Consider the following 22,715-nt stretch of genomic DNA (forward strand, 5'->3'; position numbering starts at 1 on the left):
TAGCATTTTTCATCATAAGTCCTTTGGAATTGTCTTAGGTCATTGTAACATTGAGAATAACTAAATTGTTTACATTTGATCTTAGTACAACATTCCTGTTACTGTGTATGATGTTTTCCTGGTTCTATTCACTTCATTTTGCATCATATTTGCATTTATATATATTTAAAACTCTTGCCAGGTTTTTCTGAAACCTTCCTGCTTATCATTTCTTACAGCATAACAGTATTCAACCACAATCATATGCTGAAACTTGTTCAGCCATTCCCCAAGTGATGGACATCCCCTCAATTTCCAGGGTTTTATTGCCACTAGAAAAAGTTGCTATAAATGTTTTTTTCTACATATAGGTCATTTTCCTTTTTTCGATCTCTTTGGTATACTAATGTAGGAGTGGTATTGCAGGGTCAAAGAGTATATACAGTTTTATATCCCTGAGGGCATATTGTTAAATTGGTGTCCAGAATGATTGGATCTATTCACAACTTCACCAGCAGAGCATTAGCATCCCATTTTTTCTACATCCCTTTCAACAGTTATTATTTTCTTTTTCTTTCAAGTTAGTCAGTCTGATAAGTGTGAAGTGATAACTCAGAGTTGTTTTAATTTCCATTTCTCTAATCAGTGATTTTCTAGAGCATTTTTTCCATGTAACTATAGATAGGTTTGATTTCTTCTTCTGAAAATTGCCTGTTCACAACCTTTGACCATTTATCAGTTAGGGAATGACTGGTATTCTCATAAATTTAACTCCATTCTGTATATTTGAGAAATGAGGCACTTATCAGAGAAACTTGCTGTGAAAATTTCCTCCCAGCTTTTGGCTTTCTTTCTGATCCAAGTTGCATTGATTTTGTTTATGCGTTTTTTTTTTAATTTAGTGTAATCAAATTATCCATTTTATATCCTGTAATGCTCTCTTTGTCTTGTTTGATCATAAATTCTTTCATTATCCATAAATTTGACTGGTAAAATTTTCCATGCTCCCTTACTTTGCTTATGATATTATCCTTTATATCTAAATCTTGTACCCATTTTGAGTGTACAGACACACACAATTATACACACACACACACACACACACACACACACATAGTATAAATGTTGGTCTTAACTAGTTGCTGCCAAACTGCTTTCCAGTTTTCCCAGTAATTTTTGTGAAATAGTGGGTTCTTATCAAATTTTCTTTAAATCTTTTAAAATATATGATCTCAGTTGATTCTTTCAACAACCCTGTGACGTAAGCGCTACAAACATTATTATCCCTATTTTCTGAGTAAGAAAACAAGCTCAAAGAGGGCAAGTAATTTTCTGCTGATCATACTGCTAAGAAGCTATCAGAATTATGGTTTTCTCTCAGAACTTAGCTTTAGTGCATGCATAGAAGAGTATATAGAGATCAGTGTAAACTCATTCTTACTTCAAGAAAAGTCAAATTAAGCCACAGATTCTTTCCTTAGTCTTCTTTGTATATGAAGGCACATATATGTGTAATGAATAATTCTTATTTTAGTATTATTAATTATTTTACTTTAGGATTTATGAATAGCTATTACTAAATATTTTAGTTTAGACCCCTGGACATAATAATTATAAAAGGAAAATTCTGAAAGAAAGAAAAATGCCAAAAATATATTCAAATTTAATTTCTCCAGAATACTAATACTAAGACTTTCTTTTGTATTCTTCTAGGTCCCAAAGGAACAAGAGAGTCTTAATGCATGAAACACACAAGCAGGTGGTACGTCAGGCAAGTGGTCTACTTCAAGAAGTGGGAAACAGACAGCAGAGGTAAGTAGATGTCAGCAGATGGCTTTAGTATGTATGGGAAAGTGGGGCCTTTAGAGGCAGGCCACTGGGAAAGTTGAGAAAAGTAGCCTTCTTCAAAAATCCATTTGTATGAAAACTTAAACTCTTGAAGAGAGGCAAGTATTTTCAGAAAGCTTTTGTCCTTGATCTGCTACCCTCTTAGTGTGAAAAGTCAGACACAGTGGAAATGGCTCAAGGAGCTTTTTTGCATTCATTCATCGTACATTGATTGCTCTTCACAGAACTTTAAAATTGGAATATTTGATGCAGTTAAAGAAAATATAACATACAAGCGCTCAAGGAACTTTTACTTGGGAGATAAAATGTAAGATGGAGGGTATAGGGAGCAAAGAGAATGTCACAGACAAGTATCTTCTGAAATGGCGAGTGAAAAGGGGAATGGCTGATGCTTTTATTTCTAGATGACCTGTGGACTCTAGATAAACTTGCATATACCATATACAGGCATTTGAATTTACTGCCCAAGTAAGAATTCCAGATGCTGAGGTATACTTGGTTAAGTCTTCCAAAGTTTCCTATTAATCCATGGTGATTGAGAGTTAGGACAGTTTAGTGGGAAAAGCCCTGGCTTTGTGGTTAGGGACCTGAGTTCATGACTTGGAGTATAATATTTGTAATACTTCTCTCATATAGGGTTGTCAAAAGGATCAAACGAGTTATGTAATTAAAGTGATTTTTTTTTAAATCTGAGAACTCACTATGTGACTATAAGCAATTTAATTCTCATCTTCTGAACCTTAGATTCTTCATCTGCAACAATCTGATACTTCATATCTTACAGGGCTTAATTAAAAAAGTTGTTTTCTGAAACTGAAACTCTCTAGGGATCTGTATATGGGTGACTGGATATGTTTGCATGAGAGACAGTGTAGATTAGTCAGCCCACTGAGAAGATCTGCCGGCCCATAGTGAAAGAAGTGCAGGCTTCCTTTTGGGCTCTGATGATTCCTACTGTGAATATTCCTCTTTAGGCTTCAAATTGGACTTGAAGTTGGAACTGAGACCCTGCTCCACACCTGGGATCTGTGCCACAACACTCCTGTTTACTTCTGATCTTATTCTTTCTTGATAGCCAGTGCCCAGGACTAAATGTCTCCTTACTCCAGTAGAGCTCCTCTGAGTGGAGGAGATTGTCCACTGTGGATCTGTGACCTAGATTGGATAGTGAGGCCCAAAGCTGTCTCCGGCACCTGTTCCCACATGCCATCTTTGAGCTCTTCTTGCCCTAGTGTGTAACCTCTCCCTGCTCTGGAGTCTTCCTTGAGGAAAACTCTTGCTAGGCCCCTCTCCCCTTTATCTACAGACTTCTCTGCTTCGACCTAGACTGGAAAAATGACACACTCTCTTTTTTTCTTGGATTTTTTCCCCATCCAAATGGGGTCTGATGCATTTTCTTAGATTTCATTCCTGGAGTTTTGTGAGACACTTGATGTACTACTTGCTGCTACTCTGCCATCTTGGGCTATTTAATTCCTGAAGATATCCTTCTTTTCTGACAAAAAAAAGCCCAAGAAAAGTAGGGGAAAATAATTGAGCAAATCCAAACAGCGTATGAGTTCTGCCTTCTAGCAGATATGGTATTTCTTATCTTGCACCTGAGTTCTTCATCCCTGCAAATTTTAGAGAAAGGTGGGTTTTCATCACTTTCCCAGGGCCAAGGAGGTTGGGGATGGAAGGTGGAGCAGTGAGCTTGGAATTCCCAGAGCTCAGGATCTGGTTTTCCTGTCCTCATTCTCCTTGACTTCTCTGCAGCTTTTGACACTGATGAATTGCAGGATACTCTCTCTTCCTTTGGCTTCAGAGCCATCACACTCTTCTGGTTCTTCCTAGTCTCCTTTGCTGGCTGCTTGCCACGTTCCTAAGCTTCTCGTGTCGGCATCGCTCAAGGTTATGTCCCCTTCTCTCTTTCTGTTTCTGTGCCTCTTGCTTTTCCAGCCTGTCTCTATGTGAAAGATGTCCAAATCCATATCTCAGGGACTGATGACTCTTTTGAGTTCTGTACCTGCAGCTCCAGCAGTCTATATGGGAATTTCCCTTAATCAATGTATCCTAGACTGAACTTAGTCTCTTTTTTCCTAAACCCAATCCTCTTTCTGTCTCTATTAATTCTGTTTATGAAATCACCATTCACCCGGTCTCCTATGTTCATCTTTTTTTCTCTCACTCACTTTTTTTTACATACAGTAGGTCAAGCCATCTAGATTTTTAAAAGGCCTACTATGTGCCAGATATTGTCTTAAGTTCTAGGGGTATTAAGAAAAGCAAAGACCATTCCTTATTGTCAGATAGTTCACAGTGTGATAAGAGAGATGGCATGCAAAGAACTGTATCTGTATTAGCGGGATATTCTGGGTAAGTTAAGGGTGGTCTCTGAGGAAAGGTATTAAAAAGCACTAGGGAAGTCTTGCAGAAGAAAGAACTTGCTCTCATACTAGAAGGCAGCCATGGAAAATAGAAAGAGAAGATGAGGATGAGTATTCTAGGCAGAGGGGACAACACTGGATGTGTTGTGAAAGTCACTGGATGTGCGTGAAAAACAATCAAGAGGTCGGTGTCAGGGGATCAGAGTAGGGAGAAGGGGTAAGAAGACAGAGAGATGGGAAGAAGTCAGGTTACCATGGGCTTTGAAAGCCAAACAAAGGACCATACATTTATTTTTGGAAGTGATAGACAAGCTCTGGAGTTTACTGACTAAGGGCATGATATAGTTGGACTTGAATTTTAGGAAGGTAAACTTGGCAGTTGAGTGGGAGTGGGGGGGGAGACTTGAGGCAGGGAAACCGAACAGCAGCTGTTGCCGACACCCTGCTGGGAAGGGGATGTGCCTGAGTGGTGGCAATATGAGAACCTAAAAACTGGTGTATGGGAGAGATGGGCTACCGGCAGAATTGGTGACACTTGGCAAATGATTGAAAATAGAAGATAAACCTGGAGATTGTGATCCCGGGTCCCTGGGAGGGTAGTTTGATAGTGAGCTTGATAGTGAGAGGGAAGTTAGGAAGATAGGATGTTTTAGAGGAAAAGATACAAGTTGCCTTCTTACATGGTCCATGTAAGCTCTTTTCGTCCCTTCAATTATTTTTCTTCCTCTCAGATCATAAAATAGAGAGGCCGTATGTTCTTGTGAATATGATTCTTTTGATCATGGCAGCAGATTCTGTCAGGGTCATTTTGTAGCTCTGTAAACTTAGGTAAACATCTTGCCTTCTCTGAACTTCAGTTTCTTCATCTGTAAGAAGAATATAATAATACTTGTGACTTATACATTGTGAGATTTTTTGTGGGAAAAATGCTTTTGAAACTTTAGAACATTTGGAGAGAGCCATCTGCATCCAGAGAGAGGACTGGAGACTGTGGAACACAACATAATATTTTCACTTTTATTGTTGTTGTTTGCTTGCATTTTATTTTCATTCTCTTTTTTCCCTTTTTGATCTGATTTTTCTTGTGCAGCAAGATACTTGTAGAAACACGTATAGAAGAACTGCATGTGTTTAACCTGTATCGGATTACTTGCTGTCTAGGGGAGGGGATTGGGGGAAGGAAGGGAGGAAAAAAATGGAACACAAGGTTTGACAAGCCTGGATGTTGACAACTATCTGTTTAAATGTTTTGAAAATGAAAAGCTTTATTAAAAAAAAGAAACTTTAGATCACTATAGAAATAGCAATTGTTTTTATGATCTAGTCTGGTGCTGTCATTTATAGATGAAGAAAAGGAAAGTCCAGAGAGTGTCTTGCCATCTATGTGGTTTAGTTTGGAGCTGACTTGCTAATTCTTTGACTTTTTTCTTGGTGACTGTCTTAGTCTTTCCCACCTTCCCACTTGGAACATCCACAGCATGTGGCTTTTTAACCTCAGATTGACTCTTAGCGACAAACTGGACTTCCTAGGACAAAAGGTGTTATGCTTTTTGGGAGGGCCATAATGCTGCATATGTTTGAGCACACCACACCATACCATACTTAATCAAATGTGTGACTAACTACGTGCTTAATAGGAATTCTTCCATATTTTCCCAGATAAGTTATGCCCAGATAGATTGTGAGCTGCCAAATTCCTTGTAAAAACAAATTGTCCAAGTTGATGGGAAATAAGCATCAGAGCTAGTGGGAAAGAGGAAAGAGTGCTGAAGTTGGGGTTACAGAGCTCAGGTCCATGCCCCATCTCCAAGGCTCATTCTCCCACTGAACATCTGTAAGTCCAAGGTTCCTCCCCTGAAAACAAAAACAAAAAAACTACAACCAAAAACAAATTACCCCCCCCACCCCAACAACAACCAAAACAAGCAAACAAACAAAAACCCTCTCTGAGTCTCAGTAGACGCCTTTGATGTCTCTTTCAGCTTCAGTCTGAGCAAGTTCCTCCCTCTCCTGGACCTCAGTTTTCTCCTCTATAAAATGAGTAGTTTTTAAGGACCCTTTCCAGTCTAGAGATCTAAAACTCTGTATGTGATTTTGGGGAAGTCTCTTCATTTTCCTCAGTTCCCTCCCTTGTAAAATGGGGATGAAAGTGGATGAGATGGCTGGAGCTCCCTTTCAGCCCTAAAGCCTGTGGTTCTGGATGGCATTCCTCCTCCCTTCTTCTCACAGTCATCCTGTTTCTGCAGAATTCAGCCAAAGATGATCTTGTAGATTGGTAGATCTGATTTGAAAGGTAAGGAAAGTGAATCCTAGAGCTAGGGAAGGACTTTCCTTGGGCCTCACCACTTGGATGATAATCTGGCTCCCTTGATTCCAAATCAAGAGTTGTTTTGCCTATGATGTATGGGGGAAGAGTCAGTGGCAATAGAAATGTAGAGTCAGTTCCTCTCAGGAGAGCAGAATTTAAAGTCTGTCAGAATGGTGAGTAGTTGAGTCTCACATAACCACTATTAGAGGATTTGCCAGTGTCCTTAATTGGGAAAGCCAAATAGAACAACCCTACCCCCCAGCACTCAGCCAGAGGGAGGAAGGGAAGGGGATGCCTAGATATTTGGCTAACCGCACAATATTTGTTAATAAGGAAAGTTCTAACGTGTTCTTTAGTGGCCGCTCTCAGCAAAACTTTGATCTCTTTCCCCGATGGATAAGCACTCTTGAGGGAGATGGATATCACTAGAGTCATATTGCGCTTTCGGTTAATGAGATGTGGCTCCTATTTGTTCGAGTTTTATGGTAATGAAGCTTATAATTTACTGACAAACTGGCTGGCTTTCAAAACATTCCCTTATTGCAGTGACATTTTTTATTTTCCTCAGAAGCACTGATGCACCCATTTGGGTGGTGATGATGGCAGATGTGCCCCTTCACCAAAAGGCAGCCAGAATGGAGGGGAAAGGGCAGAAAGGAAAAGAACTGGAGGGGGTACTGAGCTGGGGGGGAGGGCTTTGGGGTTTGCTATTGGAGGGGAAAGCCAGAAACAAATGACTAAATGGCTCAGCTTATTTGAAACATCCTGGAACTCATTAAGTGTGTTATCTGAAATATCAAATATTCATCACGAAAATGTGGTCCCAGATGGGCCAGGCCCCACATCCATTTCCTCGTGTGAGTACCATGGGGCCATTTGTCAGTTGTCAGTTCAGTTTCAATAATGGTAACTCTTGTCTCTATAGCACTTTTAGGTCCACAAAGTGCTTTTCTCATGATAGTTGAGTGAAGTAGAGAATTCTAAGGATTATTATCTCCTAGCTACTTCCAAAGGGGAAAAAAGCACCAAAAAGCAGACCTCAAGAGGCTGCTGGGAAAGTAGAAAACAGATGGGCATGGGAGTGGACAGGGGGGAACTACCTTGGGGAAGTAATAGATGAAAGTAAATCATCTGATCCCTTCTTCTTTGAGCTAAATTGTCAGGATGCTTAGGTACCAAACTGTTGTTTCTTCTGTGGAAGGATTGCAACTGTTTTCTACACCCTTTAATTTCACAGGCCGAGTCAGTCTTCCATATTTGGAAGGAAATCCTGCATATTTGCAGGAACTAGAGGGCTTTTAATGAAAAGCTAGTGTTCCAGAATAATATTTGTGAAATAATCAGTTTTCAGATTGACTAGCAGATTCTTTGTTTCATTTAGTTCATGGAAAGGACATGCCATATTAGACATAGGGACAGTTTCTCTCTCGATTGATAGAGCATATTGCTTCATTGCATAAACAGAGCTCTCTGATGATACCAAATATGTTGCCCTGAAGAGCTGCCCAGTCCAGACGTCCACACATTCTCCATTCTTTGTCTCAAAGTGAAAGTGATAGAGGCCCTCCCTGATTGAATGTCCCACTAGACCCGGACAACAATCTTGTGGGAAAAACAGTGCATTTGGAGCCAGAAGGCCTAAGTTCAAACTCCATTTTCATTGTATATTGCCTCCCTCTAGGCTGAGGGGGCAAGTCCCTTTTAGGCTGAAATCTGTAATGTTTATATATTCAGTCGGTGGTAATTCGATTTCAAAAGTTATTAAGTGCCTACTTGTATGTGCTGTTTTTGATGAAAAAAGGACAAAAAAGGAATCAATTTCTGTCCCTTAAGAAGCTTATTTTCTACTGGGGATAATGTCATGTATACAGCTAAGTAAATAGTCAGGTGGCAGTGGGGGTGAAGGTGGTCCTGTTATTGACAGAGTTAGAAAAAGCCTCTTGTAGGATGTAGTTTTGGGGTTGATACTTGAAAGGAATTGTGGATTCCAAAAGGCAGGAGAATAACCGCTTATTAAAAGGTAGGAGATGGAATTGTGGGAGCCATGAACAGCGAGGGTGGGAGGGGGACTAGTATGGCCATGTGTCAGGAGGGTAATAGTAGAGTTCTGGGGAGGGGAGTGAAATGGATTAGATTCATACTGTTAATGGGGTTTAAATGCCAGAGAGAGAGATTTGGATTTGCTCCTAAAGGCAGTAGGGAGCTTCTGAAGCTTTTTGAGCAAGAAGGTACCATGGTCGGCTTTAGGATAATCAGTTGGTGAGCTGTGAGCACTGTAGCTTGTGGAGAGGAGAGACTGGAAGCAAAGAGACTTATTAGGAAGCTCTTGAAACAGTTCTAGTGAAAGGGCATGAGGACCTGAGCCAGGGTGATGGGTGGGAGACAGGAGAGGAAGGGATGGATGCAGTAGAGAGGGAAGAACTTCAATAAGAACAGGGTTTAATGAAGATAAAACTGGCACAGTGTGGATGTTCCACTAGATGATGGAAGTAGTAGAGGTCCAGTGACCACCTGGGCAGGTATTAATAAAGAATGCAAAGAGACACAGGAAGTCATGTTTGGGGAGTTTGGCCCACTGCCACCTCCCAATAAATCCTGTAAAGCCCTGGGATTTTGTAGGTCATGAAGAGATCTAGCACAGAGTGGTCAATTTAATTTTCACACGTCCTAGTGGCAACTATTTCCTTTCTTTTTCATCCTGTCAAGTTCCACAAAACAAAGGCTATTATGAGATTTTAGACAAGATGATTCACGTGTGTGACTGCTCTGAGAAAAAGATAAAGTTGTCCTGTCCCATTCAAACCTTAAGTTTCTTTTTTGGGCTGGAGTTTCAGATCAGAAAAGAGCTTTGATGTTAAGCTCTTAATGAGTCATATTCAGGAGGCAGCTATTAAGAGGTAATTACTGAGTAATAGGTAACCGGGAAATGTTCCGATGTTCACAAATATTTAAAATGAGGCTACGCATCTCGGAAATTAGGATTGTAACCCAGACATTGATGTGGAAGCAGGAAGCCTAATCATGCAATGTGCAATCTCAGGCATTGTTATTCTTTTTATTAGAAAAAAAAATGCTATTTTGAATTCCCATTATAATTATAGATGAGCTGCAAAAGAGCATTCTAATTAGAAGCTAATGTCTACACGACCATTGGCACTCTAATGTGAAAAGGAATTTTCATTCATTAGCTCTTCTCCCTTCCCCCTTTTTCAACTGGGAAGCTAAAAGGCACGACACTAAAAGGCACAATTGTGCACCAACAAGTAGTTTGACCTTAAATTTCATTTCCTCATTTTTTTTTATTTCTGGAAGGGGGATACAGAACAAACAAAATAACCAACCTGATTCCTGGCTCCAAACCCAGCTTTGCTTTTTTGGGTCCTTTTTGCCCCCCAACCCCTTTTTTTTAAAGAAATCCAGAGAGTGGTAGAGTTAAGAACACTAAAATCCTGTGTGTGTTCAGTCTTCCTGTTCCTCATCTTGGAAGCTGCTAATTACTGTTTAGGGCAGCTAGGTAGTACAGCATGTAAGAGTGTTGGGCTCAGAGCCAGTGAGCCAACTTATCGAGTTCAAATCTGGCCTTAGACAATGTAGTAGTTGTGTGACGCTGGGCAAGTCATGTTATGGGATCCTGTTTTTTATTCCACTCTGCTATTTGCTTCTGTTTTGTGGGAGAGTTCATCCCATTCACATTCAAAATTATGATAACCAGCTCTGTATTTCCCTGTATCCTATTTTCTCCTTGGTATATACTACCCTATCATTAGTAGTGTCTTTTTAACACACCCCAATCATTACCTTTTCTTCTATTTTCTTCTATCTATTTTTCTTCTATCACCCTTTTACTCCTCTTTCTTTTTCCCCTAGTATTTCTGCTCCCCTTTCTATCCTGCTCCTCACTTTACTTTTCTCTTTCTCTTCCAATTTCTTTACAGGGAAAGATAACATTTTTCACCTAATTGAATGATTGAATTATTTACTCTTAGAGCCAAAACTGATGACAATGCTCATCCACCTCCTTTCTTTCCCTCCCTTTCTGTCCCTCCTCCTGTCCTCTAATTGTCCCATTATACCTTCCCTTTCCTCTTTTTGAAGTACAGACCTTTTTCTACCCATCACATCAGAGTCCATTCACAACCCAATCCTCAGTCCATGTGATACCTCCCCTACCCATTGTGTGCCCTAGTGACAGATACAGTTTGCAAGAGTTAATTTTCCCATCTAGGGATGTAAACAGTTGAACCTTTCAATAATGTATACTTTCCCCTATTTACCTTTCTGTGCTTCTCTTGAATCCTATGTTTGTAGATCAAATTTTCTGTTTAGTTCTGTTTTTTTTTTTCTCAATAGAAATGATTGAAAATCTCTGACTTCATTGAAGATCCATCATCTCCCCTGAAAGATGATACTGAGTCTTGCTGGATAGTTAATTCTTGGTAATAACCCCAGGTTCTTTGCTTTATGGAATATGGTATTCCAGGCCCTCCGATCCTTTATTGCAGAAGCTGCCAGATCCTGGGTAATCCTGACTGTTGCTCCTTGATATTTGAATTTCTTTTTCTGGTACCTTGTAGTATTTTTTCCTTTGATAATGCAGTTCTGGAGTTTCACAATAATGCTCCTTGGAGTTTTCCTTGTGGGATCTCTTTCCACAGGTATCAGTTGATTCTTTCAATGAGTATTTCCCCTTCTGTTTCTAGAATATTGGGGCCATTTTCCATTACAATCTCTTGAAGAATGCTCTTTTTTAGTCATGGCCTTCAGGTAGGCCAATAATTGTTAAATTATTTCTTCTGGATCTATTTTCTAGGTCGGTTATTTTTCCAATGAGGCATTTCACATTTTCTTCCATTTTTTCATTCTTTTTTAATTTGTTTGATTGATTCTTGCTGTCTCACAGAGTCATTAGCTTCCATTTGCCCTGTTCCAGTTTTTAATATGTGATATTCTTCAGTTATCTTTTGTATCTCTTTTTCCATTTGATTAATTCTATCTTTGAAGGTGTTGTTTTCTGTAGTGGATTTTTTTTTTCATTTGGCCAATTGTATTTTTTAAGGAGTTGTTTTCTTCAGTCAGTTTTTTTCCTTCCTTTTCCAAGCTGTTGACTCTTTCATGCATATCTCTCATTTCCTTTCTCATTTTTCTTCTACTTCTCTTATTTGCCTTTTAAAGTCTTTTATGAGTGCTTCCAAGAAGGCTTTTTGGACTTGAGACCAATTTAGATCACTCTTTGAGATTTCTTCTCTGGACATTTTGTCCTCCTCTGAGCTGATGTTTTGATCTTCCCTGTCACCTTAGTAGGTTTCTATGGTCATGATTCTTTTTTTGTTTCTTGCTTCTTTTCTTTCCTTTTCTTTTGTTATTTCCTCTTTTTTTTACTTTTATGGTCAAGCTCTGCTCCTAAGGTAAAGAGGACACTATCCCAAGCTTCCTCTGAGTCTGTAGCCTATACAGGACTCTGGAGGGAAAGGGGAGGAGGGCTCTATCTATCAGTTGTTTATGGGCTACTCTGAATTCTTTGTTTGGGTTTTCTGGGGAGTAAAGTGAAAGCATGTATTTTACCTGATGTATGCATGGCCACCGTGACAACTTACATATTTTTAACTTTTATTTCCTCCCAGTACTTTGCACAGTGCCTGACATATAGTCAACACTTAATAAATGCTTGTTTATTAACTGAGATACAACTTATATTTCAAGATGCAAGGTATGTTTATTCTGAAATTTCTAGAACAAATTCTGGATGAGGGCAAAATGAGAGAAAAATATGTGATTGATTCATTGAGGCATTCTTCTTGATGGGACTGATTCTCTTCATGTCCAGAGCTTACCTTGCTATTTAGAAGGACCCATCCTGTTCCCCCTTATCCAGTGTAGTTGTACTACACTTTTAAGTTTATAAACTACATTAGCTTCAGTATTATTAATTAGCCATCTCATGTTAATTCTTCCTCTTTACTTCCCAGAATTACAGAATCCCAGATTTAGAAGGAGCCTCAAAGACAATATAGTCCCAAACACTGGTCCTCTATGCCACATACTCAGCATGTGGCCGTCTTTTCTTTGTGTCAATGTCTCTATTGAGGAGGAACCCTGTGGGGCAGTCAGTTTGGCTTGGGGTAGCTCTGATTTCTAGGAAGTTTATTTGTTTTTACTATTAAGGCTAAAGTTTCCTTTTACAGCTTTTACCCATTGTTCCTAGTTCTTTCCTCTGTGGCCATTTTGTTCATATACCACAACTTATTCAGCCATTTTCTATCTGATGGGCATTGACTTAGTTCCTTGTCACTACAAACAGGTCTGCTACAAATAGTTTTGCACGTATGAGTCTTTTTCTCTCCTTTATGATCTCTTTGGGATATAGGCCCTGTAGAGTTGCCCTTTGAGCATCATTCCAAATTGCTTTCCAGAATGGTTGAATCAGTTCACAACTCCACCAGCAATGTATTAGTATCCTATTTTTCCCACATTCCCTCCAATATTTGTCATTAATTTTTCCTGTCATCTTAGCCAATCTGAGAGGTATGTAGTGGTACCTCAGAGTTGTCTTAATTTGCATTTTTCTGATCAATAGTGATTTTGGGTACTCTTTCATATGACTAGAAATGGTTTCAGTTTCTTCATCTGAAAATTGGCTTTTCTATTTTTTGTCAATTGGAGAATTACTTGAATTCATGTATATTTTAGAAATGAGATATTTATCAGAATCCTTGGATGTTAAAATTTTTTCCTCAGTTTTCTGCTTCCCTTCTAATCTTGGATGCATTGGTTTTGTTTGTACAAAAACTTTAAAACTCAGTATAATCAAAATTATCCATTTTGTATCTCATAATGTTCTCTAGTTTTGTTTTGTTTTTTTTTTTGGTCAATAATTCCTTTCTTCTCCACAGATCTAAGGGTAGACTATCCCTTGTTCTTCTGATTTGCTTATAGTCTCACCCTTTATGTCTAAATCATGAACTCATTTCAACCTTATTTTGGTATAGGAAAGGCAAGTATTTTCAAATGAAGAGGGTCTCTCTTGTGTCTACTAGTACATCAAGGGTCTGCTTTATGCCCCATAGTCTAATTCTAGACTCATCAGAAGAGGAGTTCAGGTTAGGACGTGAGGAAAATAGAAATTTTTATCTGCCCACTCTTCATGCCCTTTTCCAGGGAAAGGCAGGGATTTTCAAGTGAAGAAAGTCTCTTTGAGGCCCAATAGTGTCATGAGAGTCTGGTTTATGCCTTATAGATATATTTTAGATTTGTTAGAAAAGGAAAAGTCAGCAGGAGAAGATAGAGTTTGTCAAATAATACTTGGCCACTCGATGGGACCTCATTTGGTGGCCTAGGAAAAGGCAGGGATTGTCAAATGAAAAAAAAATTCTTCTGGGTCTAATAGTATCCTGGATCTTCTTTATTCTTATATCTCCTAAAAAGAGGATGACTGGACCTGATGGATTTTTCAGAAGGCCTGGCTACTTACAGTAATTTCTCAATTTCTGAATCATAATTATTTGCTAGAGATTACAAGAATGCTCAAGCAGATCACTTTAGTGAAGTTTCTGGATGCATTGTTCACTTGTATTTTATGGCATGTTGTCTGAGCTTTCCTTTTTAAGCTTGGGCTGAGAAGGGTATAATTAATTGTAAGGGCTGTGGCTACCCAAAGAGAATCCCTGCTGCCATGAGATTTTACATCTAATAGGCTTCTACTGACACTGTGGCAGGTGATGTGACTTTGCAACTAAGCCTTTGCAAGGCACCCATAAAACAGTCTCCTTCTTCTGACCTTCTGTCCCTCTCTCCCTTTTTTCAATAGCATTTAATTCTCTAAATTGGTTTACTTTAGGCTTTATAAATATATATATATATATATCTTTATATATACACATACACACACACAGCTATATATATGTATGTGTGTGTATACCTACATATCTATCTATCTATATCTATATCTATATGTATGTGTATATATATGTATATATAATACATATACATACATATATATATATGTATATATATATATATATATATATATATATATATATATATATATATGGCAGTGTGATATAATAGAAAGAATTGAAGTCATAGGCTGAAAAGTCATATGTGTATTTCTTGGCTTTTCCACTTGTTTCTGGTGAGCTTTTTGTCCTGAGGCTGGTTTAAGAGCCAACTGACTACTATTGGGTTGCAAAAGGATATTGATGCAAGCTGTAAAGATGGAGTGTGTGTGTATTTACAAAGGGTACAGTGAGGATATAAGAAAACTTTTTAATTGTAATTAGGAACTTAGCACCCTCTAGGACAAACATCTCCCAATTATCTCATTTTGTGCTTCATCCATTATGCAAGTCTGTCAAAAGAGCTCTCTATTCCTCTAAGGCAATTGATTAACATTGACCAGTTTTTCCTCACTTTCAGTTCAAAGTAATGGAGCGAGATTAACAACACAATTATTTGCAGTGGGTTGAGTCTGTTATTTAATTAAAATAAAATAAAGCTGTCCATGAAAAGCCACTTGTTTGCACAAACTCCATAGAGGAGAACTGATTGGGGCATTTTGCTTTATGTACCAGCAATTTTGTCCCCTTTCTCCCCCTGAGATCCCATTGTTCCCTCTGCCAGATGCTAGGGCTTGTTCATCTGGAGACAAGGAAGATCATATGACTTTTGCTCAGTAAACTTTGTGTAAGGGAGAGTATTTGCTAATTTGACATGGAGGCAAAAGCTCCAAAAAGTGTCCCAAATGATTGTAGTGTGAGTCTATGGGAGTCTCTCCTTTTTTTTTTTTCTTTAGTCATTATGTGATTTATTACATTCTGTATCTGTTATGGAGAAAATGTGGTTGAATGGGGGTGAGATAAGGGAAAAATCGGAATAAAGGAATCATGAAGAAATAGTCTGTGAATACAACTTCCATTGCCATTCTGTCGTGTAGTCAGGGGAATATTTCTAGGGAGGCCCTGTCCCCCAAACTAGAACATCTGTCATAGTGATGCCTTTTGGTCTGTGGCTGTTGATCCCATATGTGGATCAAAAAGTGGGCTTCTCCTTTCCAAGAGAGGAGAAACCTGGGAGAGAAGGCTGTTTTCCAGAAGAGAAACCTGCACTTCGCTGGCTCTAGAGATGCAACCCTGTGTGGGAGTACTAGGACACTGGGGCTGTTGGTGGGAATGAATGCTCTGCCCTGCCTGCCATTGGTTGACAAATTAAGCAATTGATACATTTTTAATGATCACCCCTTAGAGATTTTCAAAAAGGGCTGGAGCTTTAAGCATGGAGAACCTCTGAAGCAGGACTTTGTATGACTTTTTGTCAGATTGATATGTTTGCCTGAGGCAGTGCTACTGGCCAGAAAACAATTTGACTATGTTAAAATCCAAGGCAGATGGGTTTCAGAAAGTCCAGAGGGAACGATTTATAGGGAGCTTTCTAGCAAACTCAATCTGATGGTTACTTAGAGGGCTGTGGATTATTTAGCCATGATACCTTATTAATAGAATGAATATCTATTTGAAATGCATTCATATGACATGATGGCTCTGAAAGAATTAGGCTGGCTGGCCTCTGTCCTGAGGAAGGGATACACTTTTCAGGGGAAAATTGTATGGCAAAGTTTACTTGTTACCTGGATTTATAAGGTATGTGAACGGGGAGTGTGTATTCCCCCAACGGGCAAATGCCACTTTATGGATTCAACAAGGATTGTCTCATAAACTTCCTCGAGAGCCTTGGGGCCCATGAAAACGATGTGGAGAAAGGGGAGAAAGAGTCCAGGGTGGGAGTAAGGAGGCCTCTGAATCACACTCCAGTGATTGTCTTACAGTGGAGCTACTCCCTTGGTATAACAGAAAAACTAGTACATATCTCAGGAAACACAAGAGAAAAGATAGGGCTTGGTGGCAAGGGATGCCGTTCTTGTCAAAAGGCTAGTTTCTTTTTGTTGCTGCTGTTGGTTTTGTACTAAACTGAGTAATTTACCAACAAGGACAGTCAAATAAGGGAATACAACGCTTTTAAAATCAAACACAATTTTAAAAATCACATGCATAAATCAATCTCTGATTGGCCCTTTATATAAGAATGCATCTATGTATATGTATAAATGTGTGTGTATATACATAGATATTATTTATCTATGTATATACATATATGCAGATATAAATGTTAACAAAATTGGAGCAAAAACATCCAGTTTGCTTCTGTGTCTTCGTGGGAGTTATTTTTCTTTCCTTTTTGGGGAGGGGCCTGAGGAGCAGAATTTGATGCTCTCATTAGGAGACAGTGTGGTATAGCAAAGAGCTTTGCATTTGGAATCAAAGAAATGGGTTCGAATTTCAGCTCTGCTCTTGATCATTATCCATGGGTATTTAGACATATCTGTGCTTTCCTTTCCTCTTTGGATTATAAAATCCCTACAGTCCCTTGCAGTTCAAAATTGCTAAATGATTATATTACTATGATACTATCCTTACCTAGTTTTGGTCATTATGTTTTTCCAACATTAGTCGTTATCTACCTCTAGTCTTCATCCCTTGATGTGTCTATACATGTTTTTTTTGTATTTTTCATGTGGTCATTTCTTATGGCAAAATCTAGTTTCATTACTCATATTCCACAGTTCAGTCACTCTTAAGTTCTTCATTTAGACTGTTTCCAGTTTTTAACTATTATGAATACATACTGTTATTTTGTTACATTATACATATATGCACGCACAAACACAAGAGGATTCAAAATATATCAAAATAAATTTCCATTTCAAGAAAGCATACATAATAATATACTACACTGTATTAAAAACTGTCTGTATTTTATTGTACGTTTTCTTCTATTCTCTGCTATGCACTTTTTATTTTATTTTCCCTCTTCTTTCTCCTCCTCCTCCTCCCTACCTCTTTCAAGCAAGCATATTAAGCATACACACACACACACACACACACACACACACACAAACATTTATGTATACATATATATATATATATATATATGTGTGTGTGTGTGTGTGTGTATACTTATATACAAACATACATTAACTTAGGGTTCTAATCAGGGATTGCGATTGGTAAAATTCTGACATTAATCAAATAGGCATTAGGTCATTAAGTAAATGCTGAAACACAGGAACCATTAAACATATCCTGTACTGATCACAATGTAATAGAAATTACAATCAGTATAGGATCTTGGAAGAAAGGATTCAATATGATTAAACTATTTATTCTAAAGAATTTGGGGAGGGGTCAAAGAACAATTCATTGAAATCATCAGAGAAAATAAGGACAATGGGATGAAATCAAAATAGTTTTTCCGGGGAAAATTTACAATTCTGTTTAGTTATAGTAACAAATGAAAGAAAGAACAGATAGATGAATTGGACATGCAGATTAAATAGAAATGCAACAATTTCAAAATACCATCTAAAACAAAAAAATAGGAATTCAGAAAATCAAAGATATTATTTACAAAGTTCAAGGCAAAATGAAAATGTTGAGCCGATAAGAGTGAGATTACCAAATGGTTTATTTTAACTTTTTTTTTTAATCTAATTAAGAAAATGGAAAAAACAAAGTGTTGATGTGAAAAATAAAAAGAAGAATTTGCAACAATTGAGGAAAAGAAGAAAGTGCAGGAAATTATTTTGCCCAAGTATATGATAGAAAAATTGGTATTAAATGAGAGTGGTGAATATTTACAAAATAAAAAATGACAAGATCAACAGATAAAAATAGAGACTTTTAATAATTAAATCCTAAAAAAGGAAATAAGTCTAATAACAGAACTTCCCAAGGGGGCAAGGAACTCAGGACCAACAGGATTTACAAGTGAATTCTGTCAAAGAAACAATTCAACATTAATTTTGCTTATAAAAATAGAATTTGAAGCCATCTCTTCTTTTCGTATCTGTAATACAATAATGGTCTTGATACTACACTAGAGAGATGGAGAAGAGAGAAAGAAAAAACTATGGACAAATTTCCCTAATTAATATCAACATAAAAATATTAGCAAAATGTCTTTATAACATTTTAAAAAGAATACGTTGTGACATAATATTAAATATTTTGTTAGCCAAAGTTTCATGATTATATCATTAAATACAAAAACATTTTAAGAACATAAAACATTCATTTGTGTTACAAGTGCTAAAAAAAATCAGAGAAATAAATAGCTATTCCCTTGTTATGGTAAATATCTGTCTGCAAAAAAAGGTAGTATTATTTATGAGAGAAATGTTTGAGATCTAATCAGATCAGGGTTAAAACTTTTGCAGTAAGACAAGCAAAATCGAGGCTAAAAACAAAGACAAAGAGGAAAGAAAATGTGCTGTAAGATAACTGTATAAATAGGTATACATATATTGGATTTAACATCTATTTTACCATATTTAACATGTATTGGACTACCTGCCATCTAGGGGAGAGGGTAAGGGAAAGGAGGGAAAAATTTGGAATAGAACATTTCACAAGGGTGAGTGTTGAAAAATTACCCATGCATATGGTTTATGAATAAAAAGCTTTAATAATAAAAAAAGAAACTTTCAGCAAATGAAAAAAAAAAAGAAGAAAGAAAATCATCACTTTTTGCAGATGTTATAGTGATCTACCTAAAGAATTTTCAAACCAATTTATATGCCTTGCCCCCTCCTGTTTTCTCTTTCCCACCTAGGACTTGAATGCCCAATTTTGTGACCTGAGTGATAGCGCTAGTGATTGACTGATAAACTTTCACTTTATGTCATTCTGGTCTCAGAACCTGCACACTCCTGTTTTTTTTTTTTTTGTTTTGTTTTGTTTTGTTTTGTTTTTACTGCTCTCCATGCCACACAGTTGTAGATGTCATTTCTCTCCATATCCTGAATCTAGTTATATGTGCTGTTATTCCTTATTAGAATATGATTACTTTGAGAATTAGTATTTTCTTACTTGCTTTTACTTACATCCCCAGTGCTTAGCACAGTGCTTGGATTATAGTAAGTACTCAATAAATGCTTTTAATTCGTGGACTTGCCAAAACCCAAATTGAAACACTAACTTACAGTAAAGTAGCAGAATCCAGAATTAAACGACAAGACTCACTAGTCTTTCTTTATATTACTAAAAAGCCCAGAATGAAAAGATAGAAATAGAAATTCCATTTCAAGTAATTACAGAAAGTATAAAATATTTGGGAGTTCACTGACCTAGAGAACAAAAAACTAAAAGAAAAACAATTATAAAATATTCTTTATAGAAATAGCCTTAAATAATTGGAGTGATGTTAATTACTTATGGGTATACCATAACAGTAAAATGAAATCTAAATGAACTTACTTATTCTGAGCCATTCAAATAAAGCTATCAAAGAATTGAGAGTTCAAAAAAATAGTAACACAAGTCTTCTGGAGGAAATATAAAAAACATAGGAAGGCAAGGGACTAGAAAATACCAGATCTCACACTGTACTACAAAACATTTCAAATAAAAACTCTATGGTAGTGATTAACTTTTTAAAATTTTGATTAGTGGAAAATTTTAGGTCAACAATGCAGAGAAGCAAACAAAAGTAGTAACTTAATGTTTGGTAAACCCAAAGACATTTAATTGCTGAAGTAAGGGCTGTTTTGTAGGAAATTCTAGGAAACCTTGAAATCAGTGTGCAAAAATTAGGTCTAGATCCACATCTCACACCATATACCTCAGTAAGGTTCAAAGGGCTATGAGATGTAGAGATAAAAGTCACATCATGAATAAATTAGATGAGCAGTTTTACATTCTTTTACAAGGAAAAATCTTGATTAAATGAGATGGAGAAATTAATAAAAAACAAAATGCTCAGTTTTCTTTACATACAATCAAAAAATTCTTGCAGATAGTGTTGTTAAAAATTTTGTTCATTGATCCATTCATTTATTTTTAATATACATTGCTTTATGAATCAAGTTGGGAGAGAAAAATCAGAACAAAAGGGAAAAATCATGCAAAAAAAATAAACAAAGTATGTGTTGATTTACCTTCAGTCTCCATAGTTCTTTTCTGGATGCAGATGGAGTTTTCTGTCCAAAGTCTTTTGAGATTGTTTTGGATCACTGAACCACCGTGAAGAACCAAGTCTTTCATAGTTGTTGATCACACTTTCTTGCTGTTATTGTATACAATGTTTTCCTGGCTCTGGTTGTTTTGCTCAGCATCAGTTCATGTAAGTCTTTCCAGGCATTTCTCAAGTCAGCTTCTTTATCTTTTTTTTTTTAATAAAACAATAATATTCCATTACCTTCATGTACCACAGCTTGTTCAGCCATTCCCCAATTGATGGGAATCTACTCCTTTTCCAATTCTTTGCTACCACAAAAATTGCTGCTACAAACATTTATGTACATGTGCGTTCTTTTCCCTCCTTTATGACTTCTTTGGGATACAGACCCAGTAATGACACTGGTGGGTCAAAGGGTATGCACAGTTTGATAGCCTTTTGGTCATAATTCCAGATTACTCTCCAAAATGGTTGGATCATTTCACAACTCCACCAACAATGTATTAGTGTCCCAGTTTTCCCACATCCCCTCCATCATTTATCATTATCTTTTCCGGTCATCTTAGCCAATCTGAGCGTGTGAGGTGGTACCTCAGAATTGTTTTAAATTCACATTTCTCTAATCAATAGTGAGTTAGAGCATTTTTTTCATGTGACTATATATGGCTTTAATTTCATCATCTGAAAATTGTCTGTTCATATTCTTTCACCATTTATCAATTGGTATTCTTATACATTTGACACAGTTCTTTATATGTTTTAGAAATGAGACCTTTATCAGAAACACTGGCTGTAAAGATTTTTTCCCCAACTTCGTACTTCCTTTTTAATCTTGTTTCTCTTGTTTTTGTTCATGCAAAACCTTTTGAATTTAATGTAATCAAAGTTGTCCATTTTGTATTTCATAATGTTCTCCACTTCTTCTTTGGACATAAGTTTTTCCCTTCTCCAAAGATCTGATAGATAAATTATCTGTTGCTTTCCTAATTTGCTTATGGTATCATACTTTATGCCCAAATCATGTATCCATTTTGACCTTATTTTGGTACAGGGTGTAAGATGTAGATCTGTGTTGAGTTTCGGACATTATTTTCCAATTTTCACAGCAATTTTTGTCAAATAGTGAGTTCTTATCCCAGAAGTTGGGGTTTGGGGATGTTGTTAAAATTAGAAGGGAAATAGCTCTCAGGAACTTTTTCTTTTTTTGCAATAAGTTTCTGTAATAAAGGTTTAGCGTACAAGATTTATAGGGAACTATTGCAAATATATATGAACAAGAGGCATTCTGCAGTAGATAAATGGTTAAAAGATAGGAACAAACAGTACTCAAAGGAAGAAATTTGGGATATGGGAAAATGCCTTAAATAACAAAGAATAAGCTAAATGTAAATTAGAATAACTCTTAGGTTCTACCTCATAACCATCAGATTGACAAAAAAAGAAAATGCCACTTGTTACAGGGGATGTGGGAAGGCAGCTACATGAATGAACTGATGGTGAAGTTGTGAACCTGAACTGTTTCATGATGGAAAGCTATTTTCAAATTATACCCAAAAAGGCACCAAACTGTATAATCTTTGACGCAGTGGTACCACCACTATATACATGTCCCAAAGAGACAGTAGAAAAGGACATAAATGTATGTATGTATATCTATATATACATATATATATATATATGTGTACACATAAGTGTATATGTATATATAGACATACATATATATACACACTCACGCACATACATATATTAAAGATTTATAGATATATGTAAATATATACATATACAGTTTTGTGGGGTAGGGGGAATAGAAGACAGAGAGTAATTAAAAAATAAATTGTGATGGTAGTGATGTTTAAAAAAAAGAAGAGGGTTGTTGGGGCCTTTTTTAACGCACAAAGAAGAACAGGAGACTGGTGACCTTTGACCAGGTTCCGCCATTACTTCCACTGAAATCTAATTTCTGTACATAGTTAAGGGCATAGTAAACTTTTAAGTGGGTGGGAACATAGCTATAACATACAGAAAGGAGTTGGGTAAACAAAATTATAAAATATCAAACAGACATTAGCCTGAGTAGTTTGAAATGAACTAGTGAACAGCTGGTGATATGAGACTGGCTCTCAGAAGTGAGGTGAATCTATATATCTGGGCAGCATCTGCATAATAATGATATTTAATAAGCTTCCTCACAAAACCTAAAGTATTATCCT

The sequence above is a fragment of the Antechinus flavipes genome, chromosome X (assembly GCF_016432865.1).
Source record: "Antechinus flavipes isolate AdamAnt ecotype Samford, QLD, Australia chromosome X, AdamAnt_v2, whole genome shotgun sequence".
Lineage (NCBI taxonomy): Eukaryota > Metazoa > Chordata > Mammalia > Dasyuromorphia > Dasyuridae > Antechinus > Antechinus flavipes.